Source organism: Castor canadensis, chromosome 4 (genome assembly GCF_047511655.1).
Source record: "Castor canadensis chromosome 4, mCasCan1.hap1v2, whole genome shotgun sequence".
NCBI classification, from domain to species: domain Eukaryota; kingdom Metazoa; phylum Chordata; class Mammalia; order Rodentia; family Castoridae; genus Castor; species Castor canadensis.
In genome coordinates, this window is record NC_133389.1 from 67,836,197 (window position 1) to 67,855,008 (window position 18,812).

Genomic DNA, 18,812 nt, shown 5'->3' on the forward strand with positions numbered 1-18,812 from the left:
CTACACAACTCCCTATTATCCTTCTCCTTTCCTCTCCATCCCTGTCCCTTGTCCATGTTCAAAGAAAGAAAGTCTTCCCAGAGCATGTTGCAGGTCCTAGGCTGCCGATCCACAGGGGACAAAATAAATCCTCTTATTCACAGGGAATGGAACAGCCACTCACAGCAGCCTGGAACACATGCCCTCTTTAGTCAGGCTGTCATGAAGACTCATAACGTAGCTCGAAACTGAAAAGTGGTCGAGGCTCCTGATTCATGCACTAAAACACTTGACAAATTTAAGTACAGTGAGATTTGCGAGGCTACATGGGAAACAATACCAAGAGCTGTAGACTGTAGATGTGATTTATTCCTTGACCAAATGAAGAGGGGTTGGAAACTCTCAAGGAGAAGATCCATGTTTGTAACAGTAGTCCTGAATCTGAGATGGGGAAGGACCAAAGGCACCTCTGACACAGAGCCAAGAGGACCACAGAGCTGCTGTCATTCCTGGGAACCAAAATAGAGCTGGTGTTACCTGAGGTAATGCAGTCTGAGTGGCTCAGCAGGGGACAGGTTATGCCCCCCAAACTAGCAATCACAGGTTTCCAAGTGATGCACCTACCTGCTGCAGAACTCATGAACATTGAACAGGAAAGGGAAAAATGTTCCCTAAGTTAGAGGAACCTGCCGGTTAATGACTGGACCCAAGCAAAACAAAAAGTGTTCAGAAAACATCTCGTGGCTAAATACTATTTACTAATGAGCAATTGCTGAAATGCTGAGTTGACACCTTTTTCCCAAATCTGAGGTCCTGTGTGGTAGTAAGTCAGGAGCACAGGAACATACTAATAGGGTACACAATTGTCCCCCAGAACACAAGGTATTAATAGGCTTTCCCAGACCTCTGAGCTTCTGTCCAGGAGGGATGAAAATGGACAGGGACTCATTCTACCATCCAGTGGGGTGGCCTGGCAGACAATTCAGCTGCCTTTAGTTTAAGGTCTTCAAGAAATATAATATGATCTATCATCTATCTATCCACCCATCTATCATCTATCCACCTGTATCTGACTATCCATCCTATCTATCCACCTGTCTCTTTAGATCCATCTATCATCATCTATTATATGTCTATCTATCATATCTGTATCCATCTATCCATCCATCTATCCATGTAGATAGACGGATGATCAGAGGAGCTCATTCCGCAAGGGCTCCTAGCACGGCACACCCCTCTATCTTCTGCCTTCTCACCTTCCCCTGGAGGAGCCCTTGTCTTTTATCATCAGTTCTTTTGGACCCCTTCCCTTTGTGACTTTCAGCCCTTCTTTCAGGGCTGGTCTGTGTAAATTCCATCTGTCTTTGGACTTTGAGAGTCCAAAGTCTCTGGAGCTGACCTCTGACACTCACCCAAAGCAGAGGACCCTCAGAGCCATTCTCCTTGCAGCTGGTGCCCAGCTGAGACATAGACATGGCCTCCTTTGTGACAAAGCCTCCTTCCAGAGTGAGTTTCTCTTGGGTCTCTTTGGCAGAGGACCCAAGAGGAGCTCAGAAATTATTAGTTCAGGACAAAAATGATAGAGTTTTTCCAGAAAAAGAATGTTGGCGTATCTTCTCATTATAGTCTTTGATCATAAAAATGCCTTGAGGAAAAATATACATGCATACAAACATATTTAGAGATGGGAGAGTCATGTCTCACTGTATTACCCAGGCTGGTCTCAAGTTCCTAGGTACAAATGATCCTCCATCTCAGCGTCAGGAATAGCCAGGACAAGAGAAAATATTTCTTTAGCTATAAGGAGTGTGAAGAAGCAAGCAGATAGGAGGGTAAGTCTAGAGGTCAGCTGCACACACTCTGGGCCTCTGGTTCCCTTGCTGTCTGAATTGTCAATCTTTGGAACTCTGGATTGAGGACTCTATTTTAAAGTACCACAAGTGTGTTGGGAAAAATGAGTCATCTGAGGCAGCACCCACCAGCAAAGGACCTTGTCCAAGATTGCTAAGAGTATCTTCACATAGCACCCTTGGATGCTAGAGTATCCATAAAAGGAAAAATCCAGGGGACCTGAGACTCATGCTCCAGCAGGACTGTAAGAGGAAGCCACTTTTAATATCTCCACCCACCAGTGGGAAACCTCTGGAGATGCTACTAAATGTGGCCTTAGCAGAGAGAATGAGTAGGAGGTACCTGTTGCCCAGACGACCTGGCATGACCACACACACGGTCTTGTTCCCCTGAGCAGGCTAAGTGTCTCCCAGCACAATCTTACACCCCTCCCTGCCTCATTCCCATCAGCACTTCCTGCCACAGGATGCCTTCACCTCAGATGTGAAAACTCGAGAAGCTACTGTGGGGATTCATATGGTCAGGTGCTGCCCTTGAGGACCACTGATGCTGGAGCCAGCCCCCGTTCGCTGCTGGCCAGCGTCCTGCACTGAGGGAGCTGCTGAACTCCCTAAGACATGGGTGACGACAATACCCACCTCTGAGTCAACACACAGTAACTACCAGCTTCTGGTTGTAGCATGTCTACAACAATGCCAGGACCACAGAAGTCACACGCTGTGTGAGAGCCAGCCCTTATGTTTACAAGACCAGCATTCGTGGGAAAATTACAAGGCATCATGTGTTACGTCCTGGGTTTCTGAAACATTTTGGTATTTCTTACTGAGCTTTATGTGCACTGAGAATAAAGTCATAAACAAACCATACTGTGCACCCAGAAGCTCCTGTACTAGATGGGGAGGAGAATTCTTCAGCAGCCAGGTGGGTTCTGAACAACGACAGCTAGGGCTCTAGTCCTCACCAAAAGTACCCCTTACCTCAGCCTTTGCAGGCCAGATAGCTGAGTTCTTGGTTTCAGCAGCCATCCTCACCAATCAAATGCAGCAACTCAATGATATTGTATTTAGCAAAAGAAAGTTTTGGAGGTTTCATGTTTTGCACAGTATGTTCTAATATTTAATAGCATAATATCTTGAAGACCAGGCTGCTGTTAGTATAGGGTCTCAGAGCCTATAGGGTTTTGACTAGGTAGAAGAAAGGGCCCTGTAAACCACAAGGCTTAGCTTGGAGTGGTGGCCATCTATCCATCTCAGGCTACTCGCTCAACAGCAGTGGTCCTCCCTAATGTGCCAAGGGAGCGCAGTGGTTCCTAAACCACTTGTCTCTCTGGGCTGTAGCAAGGATGCTGCAAGACCCTGCCATGGATGTGAGCCTGCTGCATGGCCAAGGTGATTACATCACTGAGTAGGTTACTATTTTTATTCCAGAGGATCTGGAGGGAGTCTGGTTTTAAAACTGAAAGTCCTATAACCTGAAAAGCCTCTCAGGGTCAGGCCAGCAGGGCCTGTTAGTCACCCCCACAATAGTGATGACAAATCAGACTTTATGTCTTACCCAAAACTTACCCTTTGGGGCTGGGTTAGTCAGTGAACTTCTCTGTACGTGGTATTCACTTGGTCCAACAAGGAAATAGAACTAAGAACAGGGGCTTTCCATCCTGCTGCATGTTACAGACATCCTGGACAGCTTTTCTGCTTTTCCATTTTAAACAGTGGACCCACTGTTAAAGGACTAATTATGAAATCACAATTGTTTAATCACTATTAAATGACAGACTCTAGAGGTGTTTTGTTTGTTGTGTTGTCGCAGTTGTCAGGAGAGCATATTTATTGAAATCTGCAGTGATGGTACGCTGGCTACTGCATGTCAACTCTTGACATTTGCTGTAATTATTGGTAACTCATTTATTAGGGCTGTTACTAATATGAGAGGAAGGTATGTTGATTGCTTTTATCAGCAGGCCATGGATTTGCATTACCAACTGTGTTGTTTATAACAAACAGCATATACATTTTTTGAAATGCCAAGTAAGTACCCAAATAAGATGAAAGAACTGGAGAGCAAATTGTACTGTGGTCCAAACCCACCATCTATTGGATGTGACTAGCACCCTGCTTTCTTCTCCCATCCCTCCACCAGGTGTGTGTGCCTGTTGCAGGCAGAGCCTCTGGCATACCTTCAGCAGCACACAGGAGAGTGGGGCTTAGGCAGATAGCACAAGGAGCAAAGTCCCTGGGAGGAGGAGAGGAGAGAAGGAAGCAAGATGTTTTGCAGGACTTTCTGCTAGAATGAGATAGGAAAATATATTGAAAGAAGGTTTAAGAATAGGGTAGGGGGTGTAGCCAAATAAAAAGACTGACTGATTCATATTATCAGATTTCATATTCTGTGCCCTGATTCATATTATCAGATTTCATATTCTGTGCCCTGATTCATATTATCAGATTTCATATTCTGTGCCACTAGTAACTGGAACTTGAATTCCGAGGGTGGCCTTGTGATGGGAGAAGTTAGCTCTGGGCTTCCATAAAGCCCCACAGATGCAGGTGGCTGCCGACTCACCTGCAGGGCTACATGGGGGCAGGACCCTTGGCCTGGTGTCCTACTGGCCAGCGACTCACCTTCTGCCCAGTCCTGTTAATGGAAGTGGGGAGGTTCCAAACCACTCTGGGAATGAATGAGCCTTTGAAGGGCCAAGTGGTCCTCTGAGATGCTGGCTCTGAAAAGCCACCTATCTTGTTCTCAGCAAGTGCCTCCCAGTGTAACCCTGGTTACCCAAGACAATGCGCCATCTGAGTGCCTTCTTGGCCCTCACCCAGTGATTGACAGCACAGCCTCTGCCCTCTACCCCACCAACCTCTTCAGAACATCCTCTGCAACCCCTCCCCCAGTGAAATTAGCAGAACACATGGTTCCTTTGCCACAAGTCTGAAATCCACAAAGTACTGAAAAACAAGATTTTCATACCTCACTTGACAGCAACACCTGGCGTGCATTGTCATGAGGCTATTTATGGCTTTTATGTCTCCTACTTAGTATAAATACCCACAAGTTTCTTCGCAGGAATGTTTGCATGCTTGCTGGGTGTGGTCACATGTCCTGCAGTAGGTTTTATAGAAATATATGACATATGCATCATATTCCCTTTCTAAAATGTGAAATATTCTAAATTCCAAAGCCCATCTGGCCCTACGGTTTCCAGTCTTAAATCTGAGCCTGAGTAAACACGTGCAGCTATCACCGTGAGCCAGCCCTGCTCTAAGGGCTTCGCATGTGGGGTTTCTGCAGCAAAATTATTGGCCATCAAATTAATTACAACACAGCTTTGCAGAAGGAAGTTACATTGGACTCAGATTGTTAAGGCCTATTTTATTTACAGGAATCTGGTTGACTAGGGGGAGATTTCTGAGCAGGAGGAGAAAGGCAGATCTAGGTTTGTTGTGTCCTAAAATGCTTTCTTGATCTAATCTTGTGATCTGAGGTGTATCACTGGGCAACAGGTTGGGGAGGTAGAACCACCAGTTAATATAGCATCAAAATTGTCTTGGAAAGGGGACTGGAGGGAAACCTGCAAAGAATTCAGCAGAACTTTCATTTCAAGACCACTGGGGTCAGGCAGATCGCCAGGACCAATGCTCAGTCATAGAAGGCAGCATAGAGCTCCCACATAGCTCCCCAACACAACCCTACCCTAAGCATAGTTGCAACACACCCCTTCCTTGGGGACTTACATGAAAAAAGTCCATGTGTCAACTTGACATGGACACAGAGAAAACAGAACTCCACAGAAGGCAAATTGTGAAAGTGGTCAGGAACTCACAAGGAGGAGAAATCATAGTGAAGACCGGTGACAACAAGATCAAGAGCCTTGAAAACACTTGAAAAACATGGAGAAGACCAGCCTTGCCTTGTTGCTAAAGATCTGGCAGCAGGGGTAGGGGAGGGGTGAAGTGCAGGGGTGGGGCCCTTTAGTGACATTTCCCATGAGAGTCTTGCTAAACTGTTTAAATTGAATTTTTGAAAAGTTAGGGACTGCTATTTAGGCCAGTGGTGTTGCAATGAGTTTTTTGTTTGGTTGGTTGGTTTTTAAAGTTTCAGAGTGATTATTCGAATTGTGCCCCTAAAGCCTGTAAATAAAACAAATGAGCTGGGCATGGTGGCTTATGCCTGTCATCTCAACTACTCAGGAGGCTGAGATCAGGAGAATCTTGGTTCAAGGTCAGCCTGGGCAAAAAAAAATTGGCGAGACCCTATCTCAATAGGAAAAGCTGTGCATGGTGTCACACACCTGTCATCTCAGCTACTTCAGGAAGCATAAATAGGAGGGTAGCAGTCCAGCCCCACCATGCAAAAATAACTAGAACAAAAAAGGGCTGGAGGCATCGTTCAAGTGGTAGAGCATCTGCCTAGTAAGCTCAAAGCCCTGCGTTCAAACCCCCGTACTGCAAAATTAATTGATTAAATTATACATGTACATATATATATAAAATAAATGCAGGCTGACTGCTGGCTGACAGGGAAGTAGAGGTGAAGCCAGGGCGTAGCGCCTTCGCCTGAGTTCTACACGTGGCCCTGCATGCCCTCTAGCAGGCCAGTCTTTTGCCTCTGCCTCCTGCCCCTCTCAGGGCAGCACACAGGTGCTGGCGAATGCAGCTGGCCCAGTCGAACTCCAACCCCTCCCGGCTGAACAGCCTGTACCTGGCTGTTCTTTGCAGGCCTGAGGGAGGGCACACCGCAGTGACTCACCACACACACCCTTGTGGCAGGTGGGAAGCCCAGTGAACAGGGCTTGCAGGACAGGTTGATCATCTTGGTGAACACATCTTTCAGGCTCAGGGCCCCATGCTCTGTGAGAGGGAACCAACCCTAGGAAGCCAGGGTGGAGCCAAGTACAGCCTGGGATGGAGCATCAGCTCTTGGGCCTGCATTCAACATTACTCCAAGGAGCACTTTTAGAAAAGCTGGAATGCTGGCTGGGCTAGAAAGATGAGCCTGGTCAACCCTCGCCATGTTCTAAGCATTGCAAGCAGTGACCTTGTGGTTCCAACTACTCTGGCTCCCCTAACTCTGTTTTTATATTTACATAGGTGTGTGTGTAAATCTGACCGTGCCGCACCTGTCCCAAATGTCCGTGGCCTACAAGGCCTGGCCCAGGTTCCTAATGCCAGTTCCCACTGGCTCCATTCTTCTGAGGCTCCTTTCCATAGCCAAGTGACATGCCCTGTCTGTCCTTCTTCTAAACCTTGGCTCATACTGCACTCCCCAGGCCCTGCTAGCTCCAACACCCCTATCTTCCTTGCTCTGCCCCTCCCCATTCAGCAATGTTCCTTTTGTTCCTGTGCCTCTTCGGGCAAACACCCTGCATGAGCCCCCCTCCCATACTGCAGACCCTGGGAGGCCTTGACTTTGGACCAAGTACCTGGCGGAGAACTTCCGAGGACAGATCTTTAGTGATACATTGGGCAGATTGGCTCATACCAGGATACGAAACCCTGCCCTTACACAGACACTTCTTCGGAAAAGAGACCTCTGTGAGACAGGAACTTCCCCCAAACAGAGATGGTCTTGAGGGGTAGGACTGTGTCCACGTGGATCCGAGGAGCATTGGCATTTCATGGCCACTGTGAAGAGCCCCTGGACTTGTTTTTCCCTTGCACCTGGAGAAGATGGCTCTGATCTCACATGGCCCCAAGTGCCAGGCAATTAAGACCCCAGGAGCGTCCTCCACAAGTCTTAACCAGATTCTCCTCAGGTGCACAGAACGGGTAAGTCAGAGGCATGGGCTACATTCCATTGTCCTGAATTTTTACAGAATGCACCTGGGATTGTGCTCCAGTTATCCACTGTGATAATCGGTTAAAAGAGCATGACTGCCATTGGTCACCTTCCTTCCTTGGAATCACTTTTCCACTCTCTCATGGCCTCCCACCATCTCCCCAAAAAAACAATGTGTGCTCTACTTTTACAAGTTAAACCATGATACCACATTCAAGACATTCAGAAAGTGTCAGCTTTCATGCTTGTTTACGGAATGAACTCAATATACCGTATGAGAAAGAAAGTGTATTCTTTCGTTTTTAAGAAAAATAAAATCTTTCTCTTGGAAAGTCTCTGTGTGTAGCACAATTGTTTATGTTCCTGTTTGATCACATGAGCTTCTCCGAGATGCTTGCTGTGGGGATGTCACTGAGATGAGGAAGTTCCATCCATACACAAAGGAGTTGATGGATTCCAGACCATTCTTCATACAGCTGTGGATGCCCATTACAGAACCACAAGGATGCCCTTCCTGCCCAGCTCTACCAAATAGCAACCCAGCACCAAATCAGATTCTCAGTAACCTTGCTGTCCTTTTCCCTTGAGTGAAGGAAAGGAGCTTACAAAATAGTCTCATCAGCTCTTGGGAAACTGCTCCATGCTTCAACAGGCAGGGATGTCAAAAATAGGAGTGCTGGCTGGAAAGATTAGCCAGGAAATTCAACCCTGAGGTTCTCTGGTTCCTCCAACTGCAGTGAGGGCAGCAACACAGAGCCTGATAGACTTCGAGCTGCTGAGCCCTGGTGTGGGGAGGTGTCCCTACGCCCACAGCAGGCTGCTCTGGCCTGGGAGGGTGAGGGGACCATTGTTCAAGCTTTGAGTTGTTGCAGAAACCTATTGGAATCTCTACACTTGTAATAGGATATTTACTACTTCAAAAGGCAACAAAGTCAATTAGTTCAGAAACAGCCACACACACTGCTGCTATGACATTCTGGAAGCACACCTATTGCCGAGGTGTGGGCTGAGATAGCCCCCTCCCCCACACTTGCTGAATGCTCGGAATACCCAGGGCTGAACTTCATCCAGGCACTGAGTCACCACTGGAATTAAAATGTTTCCAAGATAAATCCTGGAAATCCTGACCATGATCCTGTATCTGTACAGTACAAAACATGAGCCACCAAAAAGAAACAGTGAGCCAAAACTAACAAAGTTGCCCCCCAAAAGCAAAGAGGGCCAGAATTCTGGAGAGAAGAAATTAATGGACAAATCGATAAACATTAGGTAGTCTATAAATGTTTTAAGCAGTGAAATTTGAAAGTTAGATCTAATATTATAGATTAATATCAATAGCACTTACCCAAAGAAGAAAAAGTACATTCTTTTCAAATATACATCATAGAGTTGCAAAATAATAAGCACATATTAAACACAAAAGAAGCATTACTAAAATGACCAAGAATTTTCTCTGGCAAACTTGTCATTATATTAGAAGTCCACAGTTAAATATTTTTTAAGTAAATACAGTGGGAAACATTAAAGTTGCACTCATATATAACTTTGGGTTAAGAAAAATATATCATGGAGAGGTGAATTCAACTCTGATATATTTGATATATTCTGAGAACTTTTGTGGATGTCACTACATATGCCCAGCACAACAATTATAAATAATTAAAAAAAGAGAAACATATCATGGAAACTGAAAAAATTTAAAATGAAAGTGAAAGTGCCTGTACACCTATTACAGATGGTGCTTAGAGGAAAATTTATTTCCTTCCAGTATTTATTTTAAAAACCAAATGAATAAATCCGTATCCACAAATTAACTTCTCAATTCAAAACTCTTAAAAAAAACAAAGAAGTAAACTGAAAGGAGGTATAAGATATAAGTAATAAAGATAGAACAGGGATTGATAAAATAGTGAACAGTGATTGAATAGAGAAAATCAACTAAAACACAAGATGATCATTTGAAAAAGAACTAAGTAGAATAAGCACTTAGCTAACCTCATGGAAAGGGACACACTTGCACACGCATACTCCCGCTGTTAATAATGCAAATGCAGACGCTGTAAAGGTTTAAAATCTCAAGATCCCATGACCAACTTTCTGCCAACAAATTTTAAATCTTGGAAGAAATGGATACTTTCTTAGAAAAATATGAATCAAGTTACACCTAAATTTAAATGGAATATAAATATTAAGTTTGTTCAAGAAGCTATAGGATGATCCAGATAAACACATAACCATTCCAGAAACTGATCTAGAAATTAAAAGTCTCACACCCAAAAGATACTAGACCCCAGTTGGAGTTACAGGAGAGGCTAATCTCACTTGCAAAAACATGCTGAAGTCTCAAAATATTGGCAAACTGAGTTCAGCTGTATGAAAAAGAAGAAGAAGAAGAAATCTTTAAAATGCTGCCTTTGATGCAGGAATGTGAGGATGGCTGATATCAGTCTTAAAGCCACCAGAGCCACTGCCTACCCTGGTCAGTAGGAGGAAGGTGGGACCATGGTCTTGCAAAGGAAAAGTCTAGAAAGACCTGGCTGTAGGAAATATAAAGGTGGGTAGATGACACAATTGCCTGACGGAAAATCATAAAAGGATAATTTAAATTTTAAAATTCAGTTGTCCCTCTGTCTGTGGGGAAATTATTTCAAACCTCCATCCCACCCCAGGGATGCTCAAGCCCCTTGTACCATGGCATAGTGTTTGCATAGAGCCTATGTGCTTCCTCCTGCATACTTTACACAATTTCTACATTACTTATGATGCCCAATACAATGTCAATGCTGTGCAAATAGTTGTTAAACTCTATTGTTGAGGGAATAATGACAAGGAAAATTTTCTTTACATGCTCCGTACAGACACAATTATTTTCAAATATTTTCAATCTGTGATTGGTTGAATCTGCAGAAGCTCCAGAGAGCTCATTTGCAAGTTGTCTTTCTCTCAGTTTTTTAGATACAAGAGTCTGTGTTGGGCATGTTCTAATTAATTAAAATATCTTATAATTTAATCAAAACTCCTTGCTGGTTTTGAGATGCATGACATTTGTGATTGTTGCCATTCTTCTGTTAGGCTGGAAAATGCTGCTATGTGGCACACAGAGCTGGAGGGGTGACACCCAAGGCTCTGTCCGAGTCTAGGAAAGACCCCTAAGAAGACACAAACAACATGGTTCCTGCAGTCTGCCCACCAGAGGGAGCAGGGAGGGAACCTGAGCCACTGCCCTGGTGGGTCTGACAGGAACCAGGCCATGGTGCCATGGACTCTGCCCCTTTCTGCAGATCCAGCCTCCCGTAAGTGGCATGGAGTCTTTTCCAGGGATGTCCCAGATTGCTAAGGAGATCTCAGCACCCAAAGAAGAAGGCAGCACATGAGAATTCCTACAGAACAGGGAGTCTGCTCTCTGTTGTGAACACAAGCAAGGGGGCACAGAGCCTTGGACTAGGAAGACCTGGGGACAGTCACACCCCAAGTGGAGGCAAAGGAGACAGAATGTCCGCCTCCAGCAGCATAGCAATCAAGCTCATGGACAAGAGTGGAAGGTCTCCAGGAGGACCAGGGTAGACTGAGTGTCACCAGACTTGGAAGGTGATATTGTCCAATTTAATTCAACAGGGGACATCCATTTCCTGAGGTCTGTAGTCTCAGGGTCCTCCACGGTTTACACAGAGTTCCTGAAAGCCTTTGAGGAAAGGTGTAAATAATTAAATCACTAGAAGTGAAGCAAAACACAGTTTTCTAAAATTGGAAGTGATGTGAAATTTATGAGGTTAAAACTGAATCAAGACCCCTGAGTTTTCCAGTAGCCCCTCTTCCTTGGCACCCCAGCCAGTGCAGAAGGAAGCTTCTGCTCGTTTCCCAGGTATCCTAAGCTCACTGGGGCCCAGAGACCCCCAGCATAAGATTCACCACTGACAGCCTTGGGGGTATTGACTGAGTGGGCCCTCTGACAGGTGAGGCACCTGCTGTTCCAGGCATAGGGAAGAAAAGAGCCAAGACCCAGTGGCTTGAAACTGTGCATCAGTTTACTTGGGAAAGCAAGATGCAGGAGGAGGTGAAAAGAGCTTGGCCCAGGCCCAGACCTCCCTGGAGGCTTCTAGAGATATGTGCAGCTGCCTGCTTCTTACTCTCCTGGGTTCTCAGCATATGCTGGTGGCTCTGGGATAGCTTTAGTGTTGTTACCTTTACCTCCACTTTCAGTTTATAAATCTTCTAAAAGTGTATTTTCAGCCCTGATTAGGGGGCCATGGCCCATGGTACAGGACAGGAGGATTTAATGTTCATTCTTATTTTCACCTAAGTCTCTTTTTTCCGGTTTAGGTTACTGCTTCCGTAGGGTGATGATGCAGGTGTTTTTCTTCATTTACTCCTGGCTGCCTTGTTCCCTGCTGCTGGTGAGCATCTCTACCAGGTCCCAAGGCTTCCGTATGCCTCTGTCCTCTCTGAAGTCACTGGCAGGAGGCCTGGCAATGGGCGAAAAGAGGTTTCTGTGCTCCATCCCTTTAAAGAGCAGAAACGCGAAAAAGGAAAGCAAAAGGGAGAGAGGGATAATTCAGAACACACAGACAGACAAGAGATCCATCCACAAAGTGACTGTGGGTCTTTCCATTATTCAGTCATTGATAATGGTGTCCCTGCAACGTACAGCTTAATAAAATAATTACAGCTCACTGGTCACTGGTGGCATGTGACTCCAGATTTCCTCAACACTTGACACAGTTCCCCATTGTTACATTCCTGCTGACACTGGAATACTGGGGGACATGGGAAAATTACAAAACACTGTACAGAGTCCCTGGTGCACGGGGAAATCACTCACACCTATGTCCTCCCCAATGGTAGGATTCCAACGTGGGCTTTCAGCAGGTAGGGGGCTGCTGAGCGCTGGAGGGAAAGAGCCCAGGTATGTAGTTAAAAATGAAGAAAGGAGAGATCACCAACTTGGCCTTCTTGTGAAAAGCCCAAGAACTTGTCAAGAGAACCCAACAACGGCTCCATCATGGTCACACGCTTACCTGAGACACAAATCAATACAACCCTTCCCTGGAGATCAGACTTGTCTTTTCCTCTCTTGCTGTGCATCCACCCTCTCCTTTTGGCTTTGGCTTTGTTTTGTTTTCAAGACTAAATCAATTACTTCTAAACATTTATTTGTAAAAATAATCATAATAACAATAAGGGTAATTTTAAATGCAAGCTGCACTAAGCCATGTCAGTGCTAATATCACAGAAACACTGAGCACGTTGATGCCTTTTGTCCCATGTCCGATTCTAGGTGACAAGGTGCGATACAAAAAGGACAACATCTAGAGCTGGGCTGGTGATTCACACCTGTAATCCCAGCACTCAGGAGGCTGAAGCAGGAGGATCTTCAATTTGAGGACAGCCTGGGCTGCACAGTGAACCCTAATCTCAACAAACAAAACTAAAAGTAAAAAAAAAAAAGACTACAACTGGTCTTTGTCCCCAGTTTCTTACTCAGAGCTTCAAAACTCTTTAAGAGTTCCCAGTGAGGGTTACTTTCATTAGTCTATTTCTGCCACCCAGAGTGTATACTAATGGATTGCTCAAGGTGGGCCTGTAGGTAGTTAGGGAGGGAGGGCCAGCCAAGACCTCCAGAGAGAGTGGGGGCTGCAAATGGAGTTCACTCCTGCAGCCAACAGCAATTAACAGCAGCGCATGCAGTGAGCGGTTTAGTCAGCCACACGCCACTGCCACCCAGCACTTCTGCCAGAGGCCCAAAGCCATAGAGCCACCCAATTTTGGACCCTCCAAAACTGTGAGCCAAAATAGACCTTTCTCTTTATAAGTTAACTGTCTCAGGTATTTCATTACAGTGATGGAAAGCTAACACACCAGCCATTAGATCTTTCAAAATAAAGGATTCATTTCCCAGGCTCCCTTGTACCTAGACATCATCATGTGACCAATGACACACATCCCATGGAATACAGAGAAAGTGCCCTGTGACAGCTTTTCAGAACCTTCCTTGAGAAAGGTTGGCCTCACTTTCCTTCTCCTCTTCACTTTGTTCTGTTTACTGGCTGGAGTATGAACATGCAGCTGCCATCTTGGACCATGAGAAACTAGACCAAGGCTGCATCTTGAGAAGCACAAAGCCAAAGGGAGAAGCTGGGTGCTAGAGGCCTCCATGCAGCTGGGCTCTCCAGTGGGACTGCTCACCTCTGGATTTGTCTCTGAGAGAACAGTATATTTTGTCTTGTTGAAACACTTACTTGGGTCTCTGCTACATCTAATCTAATCTCTATTCATCCACATTCCAAAATGGCTCAGTGTGTTTACAGTGAGAATCTCTGCAGCCAGTTTAGCTCGAGAAATGGCTTCTCAACCTGACTTTTCCCTACTGTGCAGCTGGTGGAAGAGTTTCCATGTCTCACTCCTTAAGCCCATGCTAATTCCGTCTGCCATTAAAGAGCTATAAGATAATTAACAAACTTGCTTTCCAGTCTGTGGGGTTGGTCTGCCTTACTCACAGCAGAGGAGCTTGCAGCATGCCAGAAATCTCTGCTTGCCACAGTCCCAAAGTTTCCAGGGTCTTTCGTGTTTTTAACTTTTTTAAATTCCTGAAATCTACATATTGCTAAGGCTTATGCTATGATAAATAGTGTTCTTCTTTGCACTTATTTGTACCTGTCCCTCCAATATACCTCCAGTCCTTTGCTGTGTAACTTGTGCTATGGTTTGAATGTACCCCCTTCACCCCAAAGTTCATGTGTTGGAAGCTCAATCCCAAGGCAGGGTGCTGGGAGGTAGGACCCTTAAGAGGTGTGCTAAGTATTGAGAGCCCTTCTCCCTTGAGCATATTAATACATTTATCTTGGAGAGAGTTCATTAGCATAGGAATGAGTTCCTTATAAAAAGATAAGTTTAAGCTGGTCACCAGTGGCTCATGCCTGTAATCCTAGCTACTCTGGAGGCAGAGATCAGGAAGATCGAGGTCCGAAGCCAACAGGAGCAAACAGTTCATGAGACCCTATCTCGAAAAAACCCTTCACAAAAAAGGCCTGGTGGAACAGCTCAAGGTGTAGGCTCTGAGTTTAAGCCCCAATACCGCAAAAAAAGATAAATTTGACCCCATCTTCCTCCCTCACATTTGTGTTGTCCTCTGCCACTTTATGAAGTAGCAAGAAGGCCCTCGCCAGGTGCCAGCACCTTACTCTTGTACTTCCCCACTTCCAGAACCACCAGCCAGTGCTTTTCTGTTCATTATAAATTACCCAGCTGGCGGTATCTGTTACCAAAAAACAAAATGGATGAAGGCACTTGCACTGACAAGAATCATGACCCCATAGAGCCAGGCATAGTGGTACACAGCTTAATCCTATCTACTCAGAGGCAGAGGTAGGAAGATCAAAGTCTGAGGCTGACCCAGGGAAAAATGTGAGATGCTATCTGAGTAGCAAACTAAAAGAAAAAGGATTGAATGTGTGGCTCAAGTGATAGAGTGCTTGCCTAGCAAACTTAACGTCCTGAGTTCAATCCCTAATACTGCCAAAAAAAAGAAAAGGAAAAATCAAATTTCACTCTATTGACTTGAGCAAATGACTGGCTTTGGCCATTTGTATGTGAGAGGTTGTGATGTTCTCCACATCCAAGCAGAAGCCTTGTAAGCTATCACATGAGTTGACCATTGCTTTTCCCCCTCTCTCATGAGATGAAGCTAATGCCTGACCCTGCATCCTAGTGCAGAGCTTCTGGAGCAAAGCACAGAGCCACACCAACAACTAACCTAAGTGCTTGCTGTTAGAAGTCCCTGACACGTGGGGGACATTTGCTAGTGTAGCCTTGCCTAGCGGAAGCTGCTAACACAGGTGTATCGATGTTCTGATCAAGAGCAGGACCAAGGAAAAGGAACCCAGGAATGATTCACTTTGATGGGGTAACAGTGGCCAGGTCCAGCTGGCACTTCACAGCAGAACATGTAGTAAATATACTGAGCCCCAGAAAGGTGAGCTTAGAAAATTCAGTCACATATGAGATGTTCCTTAAAGTCTCCCATCCCACCACAATATTGAAGACAATCTAAATGCCCACGATAGTCAAGTAAATTATGGTAACTATGCATTATTGTTATTAAAAATGATAATTATAAAATTATATAACATTGGAAAATCATTATGATAAATATAAAGAAAGAATACAAATGTTATTTGTACAACCATCTAAAATCAGTATTTACATAAACAACAATAAAAACGACCATAACATTTTTCAAAGTCAAATTTTTGCTTTGTTAAATATTTAGAATATTAACTTTTATAGCAAGCAAAACAAGGAAATGAAAATTTAAAATAAATTCACCAAATCTAACTGTTGCAATATGAAAATGAAAAGTATGGAGTTTAAAAATTACTGAACGATTTTATTTTATTTTATTTTACTAAATTTTATTTTATTTTTATTTTAGCTGTACTGGACTCAAGGCCTTTACCACTTGAGCCACACCCCAGGCCCTGTCAAGGACTTTTAGAAATTTCCAAGCTAGCATGTGAATTACTACGAGAGTTGACTATCTTCTAGTTTTGCTTTGCTCTGTTTTGTTTTGTTTTGTTTTGTTTTTTAAGGAAATTCTAAGTTACCCTTACAGCAGTGGTCACGACTCCTATTGACTTCCTATGGTCCCAACAAGATCAGGAGTGAAGAGTCGCCAGGCAGAGAACTACATTGTACGCAAAAGCACCCTGCACACTAACTGTTTTCTTGGTTTCATCAGCCCTCCTTCCTTTAGGAGCAGTCTGCAAACTTCCTGCTTCGCTGAAACATCACAGGCCTTTATACCTTTGTTTGATTGCTGTGCCATCACACACATAACCAAAAACAGATGTGTAACTTCTGCATGTTTCCAGTGGTCCAGGATTCTGAGTTTAGGTACCACTGCCATGCTGTGATATTCTTTCTAATCAAAGCACTGTGTTTACAAATGATTAGATTTGACTTTGTGTCTTATCTTGGTTCCAGCACAGCTCTTATTATAGGGAGGCTGAGCACCACACACTTCATATCCAAGTGGCCAGGCTTCTTGGCTCTACTCAGAAAGCCTACTCTGCCCCTGGCCTTTGAGGAGCACCCAGTGAGCACATTCTCTTTTGGAGGGAAATGTACTAAGGGAGAGAAGAGAAAGGAAGAATTCTGTGTTAAAACTCAAGTCCTAACCCTTAGTTCTAACTCTAACTTTGCACAAGAAATCCAAAGCAATATTTCTAAGTAAGAGAGAAGAGACATCCAAAATCCATTAGGAGCGTGTAACAGATCTGACCTACACCAACGCTAGCATTCAAGGACTCACAATTAGCCAGTTGTACCTCAGCCCCTGGCAAGGGTGAGGGGAAAAGGGAAGAAGCTCTACTTCTAGAGAATCCTCAAAATCTCTGGACATTCTGATTTTCTTAGCATTTTCAAACAATTTGTAAATTTCTTTCTTGGGGGAGGGAGCTATGCATTAGTTTATTTTGCTCAGTTCTGTGACCTTTCTTTCATCCTATTAATATCCAAGAAAAGATTAGGTTGACTTGGATTGAATTATTTTATTTTATTGAACAATCAATACTACTTTTCACTTTTTGCCCATTTTCCAGAATCTTCCAATTTCCAGTCAAGCTTTCTCCCCCCTCACTTATTACGATCCACCAGAAATCTACTTTTTAAGCTGAGAATCTGTGGCTCACACCTGTAATCCTAGCCACTTGGGAGGCTGAGATCAGAAGGAGCTCGGTTCAAGGCCAGCCTGGTTCTTGAGACCCCATCTCCAAAATAACCAGAGCAAAATGTACCAGAGGTGTGATTCAAGTGGTAGAGTACTTGCTTTACAAACACAAAAGCCCTGAGTTCAAACCCTGGTCCTACCAAAAAAATTTTTTTAAATCTACTTTTTAAAGTCATCTTTTCAAAAAATTCTCTTTCCCTATCTGCATTAGAGTAAAATAGAAAAAAATGAAGGTGATTGTCACGTTGTAAATCAGAAAATTCATTAATTAGCCAGAAGAGTTATGGTGTTGGAAAAAAAAGATCAGACCTAAATCACATGCCCTTACCAAGACAATGGTTTGTTTTTCATCTATGCAAATTCCACTGCAGATCTAGGCAGCTCTCCAGATTTTCTTGTCCTCCTGTCTGACCAGTCTTCCAAGCAGAGAGGCTGTACTTGAGCAGTCACCACAACAAGGGACATGAGCATGGTGGAAGATCTCACAATGAATTACACACTCAGCTCAGAAGTAACCAACCCATCCACTTCCATTCATGAGCATCTGCTTAAATGAGCCTCATGGCTGATGCATGGAACTGTCACCTTTCTGTGTTTCTAGAAAAGGAGAAACAGGAGTGGGAGAGCACAAGGTATCACTGCTACACAGAGATAACAAAATCATGTAGAGATGGCACAAAGGCAAGGATCTTCTGCAACACTATCCACAGAAATACAGTCAGCTATCCACACTTTCCGTGTCCCCTGAAAGCCACCAACAGTGGATGAAAATAGTTTTTAAAAGATTGTATCTGTACTATGCATGTAGACACTTTTTTCTTGACATTGGTCCCCAAACAATACAGTATGACAACTATTTACATTGCATGTACATTGTATTAGGTTTTTAAATAACCTAGAGTTGACTTTAAGTATACAGGAGTATGAGGGTAGGTCATATGTAAATACTACGCCATTTTGTATAGGAAACTTGAATTTCCATAAACCAGGTCCCCGACAATATCAGGAGTAGCTATATAACACAAATCATAAATGAGAGCCATGCATATCAATTTAAACTTTTTAAGTACAAAACTAAGTAAGTAAAATTAACTTTAATAATGTAGCTCAATATATGCAACTATAGCTTGTCATACAATCAATATTTTTAAATTAATTAAATATGCTGCATTTCTTTTTTGCACTAAATCTGCACGTTCTAACTTGGGCTAGTCACATTGGAAAGTTCGTAGCGGCCTGTGGCTGCTCGGACGGCTCAAATCTACAAAGCCGCTTATGTCCTAGAGAAGTTTCTGATTGTGTTCACTCAGCATAGCTTTGCCAGGCATTTGCAAATGCAAATCATTTCCATTTTTAAAATTAGGGCACTAAAGTCTGGAGCAGACCTTAAGAATAAATAAAATACCCACAATCACATGGCTCATAGAGACTGAGTCTGGAGTTTAAAAGTGAGGTCAAACCCCAAAGGCTGTGCTTTTTCACT